The 13,691-nt window shown below is 53.1% G+C and overlaps 1 protein-coding gene across 2 annotated transcripts in view; it reads left to right on the top strand.

Moving 5' to 3' along the window:
• Window positions 1–9,029: 9,029 nt before the first annotated feature.
• TACC1 (transforming acidic coiled-coil containing protein 1) overlaps window positions 9,030–13,691 on the top strand; it is a 90,493-nt gene continuing 85,831 nt past the window's right edge. The window contains exon 1 of one of the 2 annotated variants that reach the window (XM_054017045.1): window positions 9,030–9,174. The gene's annotated coding sequence lies outside the window, so the exon portion shown is untranslated. Of the gene's footprint in view, window positions 9,175–11,556; window positions 11,680–13,691 lie in introns of those variants that run through there. The other variant, XM_054017046.1, reaches the window with a different exon arrangement.

Here is a 13,691-nt window from a genome sequence, read left to right as displayed (position 1 = left end):
GAGTATAAGCATTGTTCTGCAAAATGTATCTTTTTAAAAAATTCTCTCCTTTTTTCCCCTCCCTCCAGCAGCTGCAAATTCTTCAAGCCTCCCTCCTCCATCCCGAAGGCTATCACAGATAAGGTGTCGGAAAAAGAAGACGTGAGACGATATGTTCGCAGAAATCATGGAATCCACCCGCAGTGACAGAGCTCATCTGAATGAGTGGAAGGACACGGTTTCAAAGTATAGGAAAGAAGCCAGTGAACGTGAGGACAGGAGGGACCAACATGAGGAGAGGAGAGACGCTCGAGATGAGAAGTGGCAGCAGGAAGATCAGAGGAGGCAGGATGCAACGCTGGGGCTGCTGCGTGAGCAAACAGACATGCTCCGGCGTCTGGTGCAGCTTCAGGAATGGCAGCAGGATAACAGAGCGCCGCTACAGCCCCTGTGTAGCCCCTCTCCCCCCTCACCATGTTCCATAGCCTCCTCACCCAGACATGTAAGAACGCGGGGGGGGGGGGGGGGGAGACTCCGTACACCTTCCCATTCCACCCCAGTGGACAGCCCAAGCAAAAGGCTGTCATTTTTTTAACCTTTTTTTAGTGGCCTTTTCCTTCCCGCCGATCCTCCTCCCAAACCCCACCCGGGTTCCCTCCCTCTTTTTATAATCTATTAATAAAGAATACATGATTTTTAAATGATAGTGACTTTATTTGGTTTGAAAGCAAGCTGGGGGAAGGGGGAGGGTGGGTTCCTTACAGAGAATGAGTCAATAAAGGGGGCGGGTTTTTATGAAGGAGAAACAAACAGATATTTCACACTGTAGCCTGGCCAGTCATGAAACTGGTTTTCAAAGCTTCTCTGATGCACAGCGCTTCCTGGTGTGCTCTTCTAATCGCCCTGGTGTCTGGCCGCGCGTAATCAGCAGTCAGGCGATTTGCCTCAGCCTCCCACCCCGCCATAAAGGTCTCCCCTTTACTTTCACAGAGATTGTGGAGCACACAGCAAGCAGAAATAACAATGGGGAGATTGGTTTGGCTGAGGTCTGAGCGAGTCAGTAACGATCGCCAGCGACCTTTTAAACAGCCAAATGCACATTCTACCACCATTCTGCACTTGCTCAGCCTGTAGTTGAACAGCTCCTGACTCCTGTCCAGGCTGCCTGTTATGGCTTCATGAGCCATGGCATTAAGGGGTAGGCTGGGTCCCCAAGAATAACTATTGGCATTTCAACATCCCCAACGGTTATTTTGTGGTCCAGAAAGTAAGTCCCTTGCTGCAGCCCTTTAAACAGAGTAGTGTTCCTGAAGATGCGAGCGTCATGAACCCTTCCCGGCCAGCCCACGTTGATGTTGGTGAAACGTCCCTTGTGATCCACAATTGCTTGCAGCACCATTGAAAAGTACCCCTTGCGGTTTATGTACTGGGTACCCTGGTGCTCCAGTGCCAAGACAGGGATATGGGTTCCATCTATCGCCCCACCACAGTTAGGGAATCCCATTGCAGCAAAGCCATCCACTATGACCTGCACATTTCCCAGAGTCACTACCTTTTGTAGCAGCACCCGAGTGATTGCTTTGGCTACTTGCATCACAGCAGCCCCCACAGTAGATTTGCCCACTCCAAATTGATTCCCGACTGACCGGTAGCTGTCTGGCGTTGCAAGCTTCCACAGGGCTATCGCCATTCGCTTCTCAACTGTGAGGGCTGCTCTCATCTTGATATTCTGGCGTTTCAGGGCAGGGGACAGCAAGTCACAAAGTTCCATGAAAGTGCCCTTACGCATGCTAAAGTTCCGCAGCCACTGGGAATCATCCTACACCTGCAACACTATGTGGTCCCACCAGTCTGTGCTTGTTTCCCTTGCCCAGAATCGGCGTTCCATGGATAGAACCTGCCCCATTAACAATATGATCTCCAAAGCACCGGGGCCCGCAGTTTGAGAGAATTCTGTGTCCGTGTCCGTGTCCATGTCCATGTCCTCATCACGCTTGTCGCTGTGCTGCTGCTGCCGCTGCCTCCTTATCTCGTTTTTCTAGTCCTGGCTCAGCATAAACTCCACGAGAACGTGCGAGGTGTTTACAATGTTCATGACTGCTGTCTTGAGCTGAGCGGGCTCCATGATTGCCGTGGTATGGAGTCTGCAGTGTTCACCCAGGAAAAAAGGCGCGAAATGGTTGTCTGCCGTCTGTTGCTTTCATGCATGGAGGGAGGAAGGGGTGAGGCTGTACCCAGAACCACCTGCGACAATGTTTTTTGTCCCATCAGGCACTGGGATCTCAACCCAGAATTCCAATGGGCGGGGGACTGTGGGAACTATGGGATAGCTATGGGATAGCTACCCACAGTGCAACGCTCCAGAAATCGACGCTAGCCCCGGTACATGGACGCACACCGCCGAATTAATGTGCTTAGTGTGGCCGCATACATTCGACTTTATACAATCTGTTTCCCAAATTCGAATTATATAAATTCAGATTAATCCCATAGTGTAGACATACCCAAATAAACAGTATGAAAAGTCTCCGGAGCTTGCAGGGAGATGCACTTGTCATAATGGGCCTTTTCCAGAAATCCCAAGAAAGAAGAATTCGGTCTTTCCTCTCCCTACTACATTGCCCTAATTCTCCTGGAAAATCTTAGTCTGCTGCTAGATCCTGGTGCTAATGCAGCTCTGTCTGAGTCATGAGCCACACATCGAGTTGTATTAGGCTCTGAATTGCATTGTTAGGTTGCTGCACTTGCACCTCCCTCACATATGTCCAAATGATCCAGAAAGGCAAATGGAGTGAAGCCGAGAGTGTATTTGGGTGATCGTGATACATTTGCTTTTATTGCAAGTTTCGTGCTCGCTCTATACACTCTGCACTCCCCCAGCCTAAAACAACACGCTCGCTGTAAGGTCCTTGCAGCGCGCACAAAGGCAAACAGCTGGGACCAGCCCTTGGAAAACGACTGGGAAAGTCAGGATTGTGGCAGGATGCTCTGAGTTTGGAGCAATTCCTGCCGAACGCGTGGGCGGCTCTGGTAATTACATTACTCTGGGATCTGTTATTCCAAAGGCAGCTCACTGAAATGTGGCAGTTATTAGAACTGTCTGTTGGGCGGTTCAGGGAGGAAGAGAAGTGAAAACAACCCAAGAGAAAGAGAGAGTAGCTCAGACTGGCCGGAGTGCAGCTCGCAGGGAGGGGGAATTCTGAACTGCTCAGCTCTCGCCTGCAGGGAGTCCGGGCTTCACAAGTGTTCGGGTGATGCACAGACTGTTGCTCCTTGGAGACAGTGAATGACCTGAGGTTGCAGGAAAGCCTGTTTGTAAAGCCAGCTCCACTGAAGCCTGCAAAGCTGTGTAGTTCAGGCCTCTCCCTGCCTGTCATCCCCAGCAGCTGAGTTTTTTCTCTGGGACTCTTGGCTCTGAGCTGAACTCAAATAAGGTCTCTTGAATGGGCAGATAAGACAATGAGTGGACAGGAAATGAATGTGCCACAAGTCTGAGCTTACTAACCGAGACGTTACATGGGGGATACAACAAGGGTCAATTAATCTACCTCGCATTGGCTCCCAGGGCAAATTAAGTGCCAATTTTCTGCACTGCTGAAGAGGTAAAGAATTAAAATGATAAATAACAGGAAGTTTCAGATGAAAAGAAAGAGCAAGATTGGGGATGACGTTCTAGGCGCTGGAAGCCAGCCAGTAATTAAGCGAACACGTGCGCACACCACTGCCCTCTGCTGAAGAGACCATACGGGGACACTTGCTGGAACATATGCCCCCTCCCTCTCCTGGCTCCCGCTAGCTTAGCTGCTAAATGCCTGGGCTGTAGGGGCAGCCGGGGCAGCACCTGGGTGAGGCTAGCCAGTGCTGGCCATCCATACAGACACTCCACACACAGGGCTGCTAACCAAGACCTGGCTCGTCCAAACCAGTTTCATTTTTAACATGCGGTTTCTGGCTGGAACAATCCACTCTCTTGAGCCCAGCTATACTCCCCTCATTGGCAATGCACATGCTCAGTGGCCCAGATCCTCAGCTGGGGTGGGCTGGTGTTCCTCCTGTGGCTTGCAGGAAGAGCTTTTATCTGGGTAAAGTGGGACAGAATTAGAGTGCAGTTTGAAGGATACTTTCTGTGACTTTCAGCCGCTGGGTAGTTCCAGTGAATTCAGGGGGAGTGCTCACCTGTTTTGTTACACACATGCCAAAGTCCCCTCTCCAGTCAGGACCCCGACCTTTACTAAGGTAGGGCACCCTCAGGCATTCTTCATACAGTATGTGCAGCAGCGTCACTCTCACTATAACTTAGCCTGGCGCCACTCGGGTTTGGCCCAGCTGCTCCTCCCCTGTGACGGAGGGGCCTCCAGGCCAAATTTCTGGGAGCGGCATTGCAGCCCAACATGCAAGGTGCAATGCCACTCAGTTTGGTGACCTTCGCATCTGGGGGCCAAGGGCAAACTTCCTTTTTTGTGTCCCCGCTCCCGGCAGCCCTGTCCCTGCCAATGGTACACGCCGTGCGTAACGTGTCTACGGCTGCTGGTACCACTGACTAAGGTGTCTGGCTTACTCTTCTGGTGTGGCAGGCGCCCTGCTGCGGTGGTGTTGGGCACTCTAAGATAGACAGAGCTGTTATCAGGATGTGGCCACCAGAGCATAGATGAACGAGAGACTCTTCCAAATGAGGCAGACAGGCGTGTTTTATCCAAGCTGCTGTTAAAGCCAGTGTGGCAGCACGTGAGCTGGGGTGAACGAGTGCCTGTCCGCCGGCCGGGAGAGCCCGCCTGTGAAAGGTTCTGCGGCACTGGGTGGGGCCAGGATAGTGCTGGAAGCAGAGCGCAGTGATAAGATGGCAGGGCAGGGTATAGTCTCCTGGGCGTGGCATGGCTATGTCCAGGGGCGGCTCTATGTATTTTGCCGCCCCAAGCACGGCAGTCAGGCAGCTTTTGGCGGCATGCCTGCAAGAGGTCCGCTGGTAACACGGATTCGGCGGTATGCCTGCGGGTGATCTGCCGGTCCTGCGGCTTCAGTGTACCCGCCGCCGAATTGCAGCTGAATCCATGGGACCGGCGGACCTCCCGCCCCCACAGCTACCGGCAGGCCGCCCCCCACGGCTTGCCGCCCCAGGCACGCACTTGGTGCGCTGGTGCCTGGAGCCGCCCCTGGCTATGCCAGAGGATGCCGACTCCTCTCCCATGCACTGTTCCCCCCCCCCTTTTCCTAGCAGCTGTGGTGAGAAAAGCAGCTTTGAACCACCCCCGCCAAGTGCAGCCTTCCTGCCCCCATTCCACACAGGAGAGAGAATCTGGAAAGAGCAACTTCCAGGGGAGCTCAGTTCATCTCATGTTTATGGAACCCAATTGAAAAAAATATGCCCCTAGCGTGTGTGGCCCATTCCAAGCAGCCTCTCTCCCCGACCCGCTCCTCTCACTCCTTCCAAAGCAATGACCCCACAGCCCCCGGCAGGCGGTCCTTCCCCTTCTCCACCCACAGCAACTGTCCTTGCCAAGCTGAAATGGCTGCTTCGCAGACCCAGCTTCCTTCATTTCCTCTCCTTGCGCTCCCTCTGCAGGCTCCTGGCACACTCTGCCTCTGCACTGGGGTCTTTTTCTTGTATAGGCTCCTATTACTCTTCACCCCTGTCCTGATTTTTCATACTTGCTGTCTGGTCACCCTACATTAATCACACTCTACTTTACGCACACAGCACGGAGGGGCAAAACGCTTTGTTTCACATGCTCATAGATCTCTGAAATATTCACTTTGGGGGCTGAAACTTTGGTCGACTTGTCTTATCCCCACAGCCTCCCATCTTGTTTGTCTCTTTTGTTCACCTGTTGCCTCCTGTCTTCAGAGTTGCCTATGATGATGATTGATTACTTATCTTACGAGAAGGCTCCTAGGTGCTAGTCCAGGCCCCTCTGGTGCTAGGCACTGTACAAACACAGAACAAAAAGACAGTCCCTGGCCCAAGGAGCTTACAAAACTAAGCTTAAGATAAGAGACACCAGCTGGACATACAGACAGACTGGGAAGGATAAGAAAGAATGACAACATGATAGGCAGTGGTCTCAGCACACCAGAAGCCTACCAATTGTCACGTTTTATGTAGACATCACAGTAGAGGAGAGTTTGGAGGAGCGTTTGAAGGTGGATCGTGAGGTTGCTTTGCAGCTATTTAGAGGGAGCTCCTCCCAAGCAGTTGGGGCAGTGTGGGAGAAAGCAGGATAGTGCTCGTTTGAAAGTTTAACAAGTGGGGGATGGAGACTGGTGTCGGGGGCCCAGGGGAGACGAAGTTGATATCTCAGTAGCAAATGAGAGATGATAGGTAGGGTGTGGCTTGGCTGAGTGTCACAATATGTGGGTCTTCCTTCGAGCTGCACTTGCTGGAGTCTGTGACTACATGAGACTCTCCATTTTCATTCAAAAATTAAGGACATTTCTAGCCTGTGGTTACGGAGACGAGCATGTTGCTCCAGTCCACCCGATCCACAATCAATAACAGGAAATAAGAGCCCAGCCATGATGATGATGATTTTTGAAATCTCATGATTTTTAAGCCAATCTCATGGGGTGGGGAGGGCTGACCCATGATTTTTTTTCACATTTGGGGCTGGCAATATTGTGTCTGGGACTGTTTATTTTGTTACATTCTGTTGTTCTGTGCTCAGCACAAGGGGCCCTGCTCCTTGACTGAGGTTCCCAGGTACTGCCACAAGACAAATAACAACAATAGGCTAACAGTGCAAAGGGGACAATGGGTGTGGAAGCCAAGCCATCCCGCAGCACCATCACAGAAAGAGCTGATGGCCCAGGGCACTCGTTTTTAATCGATACTTATGGGGCTCCACCTCTAGCTTGGGGATTTTATTTTACGGTTAAATATCTGTAGTGTTGGTCTAGGTCCAGGAAATGCCAGTTCCACCAGCAGGAGATCCCTGCACAGGGCCCTGGAACTATGGGAGAGCGAGAGTTAATTCCAAAATTCGGGCAGAGTGACTGGACGCGGATGCAGAGCCAGCCCAGCCCCATCGAACCGGGAGATCTTAAAGGGCTGTTCAGAACTCAGCCCTCCCCTGCTGGAAAGGGGCCAGTATTCGGTCAGGGATACCTTTTGGAATAATAATGCTGCCATCTTGTGGGAAAACCTCAGAAGAGCAAGCAGAGCAAGTCATCCCCTCAGCTGCGCAAGAATCTAGCCAGGCCTCGTCTTCACTAGGATATAAGGCTCTATCCTCCTGGTAGTGAACATGTAACTAACACTAGGTAAAATCCTGGTGCACTCAAAGCAGGTTGTGGTTATTCCCATGAGTTCTCAGTTCCAAATAAGCCTAGGCTCCCATGTAGACTTTACCTCAACCTGTGAACTCTTGGGAGAACCACACACTGCCTTGTGTTCACTAGGATTTGACCAAATGTCAGTTTACTATGAGGTGAGAACACACCTTTTTCCTAGTGCAGACGTGCCCCAAAAGGGCGGGCCCTGGGCTGTGTTCGGAGGATCCTGATGCCTCCCCTTCAGAAACGCAAACCTCCAGCATGCTCTTTTTTCAATGTAGAGTGCAGGGTCTCTTACTATCTGTCTGAGCAGTGCTCTGCCCAGGGGGGTCCTGACCTGGTTGAGGGCCCTGGTTCTGCCATAACACGGAGAACAGTTCCCTTAGCTCCCTGCCACTTGTCTCCCAGCTGAGAAGCAGAACCGGAGTAGCCAGCAGGTCCTGCTCAGCTGTACTCTACTGTGCAGCTCTTATTTGATGCTTCCAAGGAACTTGCAGCCTTACGCGTGGGACTGTCCTGTCATGTTTGGAGAGTGCCTGGCAGACAGTGGCTGCTGCTACCCCAAGTAGTAATAACAACAACCCATAACTCATTGGGCCAGCGTAGGATATGTTCCCCTAGTGGGGAGTCCTTCCCCGAGCCTCCCAGCTGATGCCTCAAGGCACAGAAGCAGTGACAGGGTCATCCTGACTCCTTTGTGGAGTGTACCTGCCTCTGTCTGTCCCAGGCCCCTTCCAAATCCTACCACGGTTAACACTAACGGGCCAAGTTCAGACCTGCTAGGAGCTGGTGCCGCTCCATCAGCGCCACCACTGACACCAGGCCTGAGCTTGGCCCCGTATCTCTGTGGTAACTTGTCCTGATGCTGGGCTGCAGGCTGGTGGGAGTCCAGGTGCCTTCATCATTGACAGGGAGTCAAGCCAACGGGTGGGTGGGTGGGGCAGCGTCTGGAGCCCCTGGACTGAGTGAGGGGAGGTGGACAGACTGTGTCATGTGCTGGCGGAGGGGAGCAGGGAGCAGACAAACAATGCCAGATCTCCAATTACCCCCTTCCTGGGTGAATCCTCTGCACTACAGAGCCCCTTGCCATCCAGGCACAAGGAGCCTGGCAGCAGGCCAGACACAACATTTGGCACGGGTCAGCAACCGCAAACCGCTCACCCTGGGGATTCATCACGTCAGGTCCCCTTGCCCCCAATCTAGAGATCCACTACCCCTTTTGCTGTCAGTCTCAGATGAGAGACCAAAGGCTGAGCAGACCCCACTCCCCCTCGCTCCATGAGGCCCATTGGTGGGGCAGCAGGGGCCAGGCCTGCAGCGTTGCTACCCGTGCTGGACCAAGGCAACTCCACACAAACTCAGGAAAGACCTCACAGAAGCCCCCTTATTTCCCCTCAACAGCCAGAGGCGGGCGAACACGTGACACGTCTCTTCTGTAAGAGGAGAAATTCTCTCTTGGGGAGAGGCCCTGCCTGCCAAGTTCCCCACGAGCACATTTTTATGGCATGACGCCAACGGGGCCTCGGCTAAAAAAAATAATTAAAGCGGGGGGGAGAGAGTAAGGTACAAGGTCTGGACGGGACTTTAAACCGCGAGACTCAATTGCAGACAAGCTCGGGAGCTGCTGATCTGTAAGTCTCGGCCAGAGCGGTCTGCCTCTGCGCTCCCTAGGGCACAGCTGATTTCCTCTCTCTGCCTGCAAAGTGCTGGCCAAATATTACAAAACATCCTTTTCCTTTTAGCTCGTAGCCTTCGGAAAGATACCCCCCCCACCCCGTCTGTCCCACTCTGCTGCTGGCCGTCCCCTTCCTTCCCCACAGTTCCTCCCCTGTGCAGGGCTTGCTCGCTGCTTTCCAAGGAGCAAGGGGCAGGTAGCGCAGTGAGATCCGAAGCACCAGAGAAACCCGGGAGAAGCCTGCAGCTGGAAAGGTAGGGAAGGAAAGGGAGCTCTCGGAAGGGGAAAGGGGCTGGCAGCAATTCACGTTTCAGCCAGGGTTACTTTCCCTGCACCTTTGCGTACTCCTAGGAGAAGAGCTGGGGTGTAGTCTTGCTCCCAGGGAAACCAGTGGCATGGGTCTTGTTGACTCCGGCATGAGCAGGATGGGGCCTGGCCTGACTGGGAGGGGAGGTGGTTGTGGCCCCATCACAGGGCTGAGAGGTAGCTGCTGTGACAGAGAATTGCTTTATTTATCCATGATCTCATGTTGCTCACAGCAGGGGGATTGTCCCGCTGCCCTTGGAAATGGGTGTTTTCCCCCTCAGAATGGGGAATGGACTCCTAGAACTGCCAGCTCCTGGCGGACGAGAGTTGCTCAGACCCTCCTGCACCGCACACTCCTCGCCTGGGTGCTCCTTTGAAGTGCCTTGGGAACTTGGGTGCATGGATTGCGGGTGGGGTGATGGGGGAGAGCAGCTGGAAGAGTGCTGTAGGAAGGTGCTTCGGGGAAGAGACGTTGCACAGGGCTGTCACAAGGCAGCTGCAGCCAGGGCTATGAGTGAGGGCTGCTTTCAAGTGTCAGAGAACTAAAGTTTCCATTCTTAGCCAGGCAGAGATTGGGGCATCCAGTAACATCCCCATGAGCTAACGGCCCCTGATCCCAGACCCCTCCCTTTCTCCCTGAAGGAGAACAGAGCTGGCTGGATTTTCTCCAGCACCCATCACGCTCCTGATCCCCAGGGCACTCTGTGCAGTGGTGAGCTGGTGCTGGCAGTGCAGGGGCCATGCAGGCCAATGCAGCAGACACCCTGCGCTCAGCACACACTCACACTCAGCCCTGTGCAAAGATCCCGAGGAAGAGAAGAAATGGGGTGGAACCCTGGAGCTATCCCTAACTTCACCAAAGTACCCTGAGAATTTTAACATCCACCTGGCCCTGCTAGCACTGGGGATGGGTGTACCCGTCAGAGATGGGCAGACAGGACATCTCTCCCAAAGGTCAGTGTCTCTGACAGAGCACTTAAACTCTCTCCTTTTATAGCACTGGGCCCAACAGCCCTAAGACACCTGTGGCAACCAACAACCTCTCTATGGCCTTCTGGCTCAATGGGAGACTAGCCATGAGCCACAGCAGGGCAATGTGCCAGGGCGTCTCTGCCCATGGAAGTCAGGGGGCAGTAACCTTTCCCCAGACACAAAGGTCCCCCTTAAAGTTAGTGATGTTTTCAGCTTCTGCCTAGAAACCCTCAGCGCCTAATTCTGGCAGAAATAGGGGCCCTGGCTCAGCATCCCTTCTCTCAGAGGCTGCTGCAGGTAGCCAGGAATGCTGCATGTTCCCATGTTGCCTTTATATAAATCCATGGTACGCCCACATCTTGAATACTGTGTGCAGATGTGGTCATCCCATTTCAAAAAAGATATTTTGGAATTGGAAAAGGTTCAGAAAAGGACAACAAAAATGATTAGGGGTATGGGAACGGCAGCCATATGAGGAGAGATTAATAAGACTGGGACTTTTCAGCTTGGAAAAGAGACTAATAAGGGGGGATATGATAGAGGACTATAAAATTATGACTGGTGTGGAGAAAGTAAATAAGGAAGTGTTATTTACTCCTTCTCATAACACAAGAACTGGGGTCACCAAATGAAATTAATAGGCAGCAGGTTTAAAACAAACGAAAGGAAGTATTTCTTCACACAACACATAATCAACCTGTGGAACTCCTTGCCACAGGATGTTGTGAAGGCCAAGACTATAAAGGGTTCAAAAAAAGAATTAGATAAGTCCTGCTATTAGCCAGGATGGGCTTGGATGGTGTTCCTAACCTCTGTTTGCCAGAAGCTGGGAATGGGTGACAGGGGATGCATCACTTGATGATTCCCTGGTCTGTTCATTGCCTCTGGGGCACCTGGCATTGGTCACTGTTGGCAGTCAGGATACTGGGCTAGATGGACCTTTGGTCTGACCCAGTAGGGCCATTCTTATGTTCTTCCATAGGCAAGGTAGGGTGTGAGACAGCTGGGAGGGCAGAGCCTCCTAGCAGCAGTAAAGCACCCTGTGGCCTCTGCAGCAGCACTCTCTGGTGTCCCGTCAGCCCCCACAAGTGCTGTGCTTGGAGCAGGTTTGGAGCCTGTGTAGCATTCAACGTGGAACCAGGAGGCTCCAAGGAGGCATTTAAGCCAGACTCCATGTGACAGCCAGGCATAGTCTTAGTCATGTTCCCCAGAAACAAAACATAAAACCTGAGCTCCAGGGCAGAAGGCAAGGGCTTGGTGTGCTCTTTTTCCAGGCACATAGAACTTTACATGGAATTAGTTTCTGGCTAATTATTACCAGCTGTTTCTTTGCTGGCAGCAGCCACTACAGGCCGGCTCACGCACGTGGGTCCTGAGGGTGCCCGAAGGCTGTGGGGCTGCGGCCGACGGCAGGAAGCTGTTCTGAACTTCTCGGGAAGGAGCAGGGACTCTCTGCAGTGGATTTCTCCGCGGCCCTTTGAGTGAGTAGATTCCCAGTGCTCTCTGTGCTCAGGCACCGCGTCTGGCTGCTTTGTAAGCAAGGTCGGATGTTGTCTAACTTTCTCTGCAGGACACGCCTGCTGTGTTTCTGCCTCTTGATGATCCCAAGGACAGCCAGTCGCTTCCTCTGGGAAACTGGATTGCTGGCATGCACTACACAGCCTCAGGAGCCAGCCTTAAATGCTTTCAGATGGGCCTGAAACGCTAAGGGCTTGTTTGCTGTGCATGGACATTATAGGTCGTGTGATACCTTCCACAATCTGGAAATGAACCCAGTGTCCTGACTCACAGACCTGTGTTCATTTTCAGACTCTGGGAGGGGTGTTATTGAGTGGACAAGTCATCTCACCTCGCTGTGTCTGCACCTCCCCCATCTGAAAAACAGGACAATAATCCTGGCCTACTTCATGGGGGTTGGGAGGCTTAATTAGCGTTTGTCAAGTGCTTTGAGATCTACCGATGGGTGAGGTGATATGAGAGCGCGCCGTGTTTAGATTCTCGGTGTCGAGAGCTCTATTTTTTCATGAACAGCTAAATAATTGTCAACTAAGCAAGTGTGTGTGTGAATGCACACATGTGTGTGTGTCCGTATCTGACAGTAGCACAGTGATGGCGGCACTTGTTTATCAGTAGCGTGGAGGGACCCCTTTGCCAGCGGCGCATTGTGTCTGCAGATGTGACTGAAATAGCCCTGAGCCCCATAATGAGAACCCCGAAGGAGCTCTGCCCACATGCAGGCTGAGACAGCGGCACCCAGGCTGCATGTCCCCTTTGCTCGTTCAGCGTCCAGTACAGAACAGCCTGGCCCCTTCCCACATCACTGAGGTTCATTTGCCAATGCACACATGCTGCGTGAGTGTTGGCTCCATTTGACAGCGACTGCATCGCAGCCCATCTAACGGAGGAGCGAGCCAGCTGATGGCCCGTATGTGTTATGGGAGGATTCACCCTTTAAGGTCAGATGGCTGTTTTGACAGGACAGACTTCTTAGGAAATATTGACTTCTTGCAGCTTGGCAGCACTCCCTGTCTCATGATGCCTGGTGAAGGCACATCTGTGAGATAAATCACTGAAGCCCGGATAGAGTACCCCAGCCCTGCAGTGAGGTCAGGAGCCAACAAGCTGCCTTCACTCTGCTTGGGGAGGCAAGGTGGCAGGGTTAAGTTGAAATGCATCCAGTTATGGTAGTGTTTTGCATCTGCAGGCATGTTGGGCTTTACCGAGCAGGGTCGGCTCCAGGCAGCAGCGGAGCAAGCTTGTGCTTGGGGCGGCAGATTCCAAGGGGCGGCATTCCATCTAATCCTTTTCTTTTTTTTTCTTTTTCTTTTTTTTGCGCTTCACCGCCCCTGCAGGTTTTTTCTTTTTGGTTTGCTGCTCCCACTGCCTTGTAGGGGGCGGCAGCATGGAGGACGAGCACCCTGCAGCAAGCCCGGAGAGCAGCCTGCGTCCTTCCCTGCCTGCCGACCGGAGTGGCGCAGAGCGCTCCCGGCAGGCTGTGCGCGTGTAGGGGCCGCGTGGCAGTGCCCCGCTTAAGGAAGCCTTGGGGGTCCCCCTTCTCTCTCTCCCCCTGCTAGCCAGGGTGTGCACTCCACTGCCCGGGGTCTGCAGGGCCGGGAGTCCCCCTGCATCCACGCTCCCGCTGCCCCGCAGATATTTTGTTTCTGTTTTTTCTTTCCTTTGCCGCTCCGGCCGGCCGGTTTGTCCGTCTCCCCCCCCACACACACACACACTTTGCTGCTCCGACCGGCCGGTTTGTTCTTCCCCTCCCCTGCCGCTCTGGCCGGGGGCAGGTTTGTTTCCCGCTCCCCTTCGCCCCTCCGGCCGGGGGCAGGTTTGTTTTCCTCCTCCCCTCTCTTCCCCCCCACCCCTTTGCTGCTCTGGCCGGCCTGGTGTTTTTTGCTTGGGGTGGCAAAAAAGCCAGAGCCAGCCCTGTTACCGAGGCAGAGAACAACAGCACTTTAAAAGCTATTTTAAATGAAAATAGCTGCTGGGA

Source organism: Malaclemys terrapin, chromosome 2 (genome assembly GCF_027887155.1).
Source record: "Malaclemys terrapin pileata isolate rMalTer1 chromosome 2, rMalTer1.hap1, whole genome shotgun sequence".
NCBI lineage: Eukaryota > Metazoa > Chordata > Testudines > Emydidae > Malaclemys > Malaclemys terrapin.
Note: the sequence above shows the minus strand (reverse complement) of the source record. Positions and strands in the feature narration are given on the sequence as shown.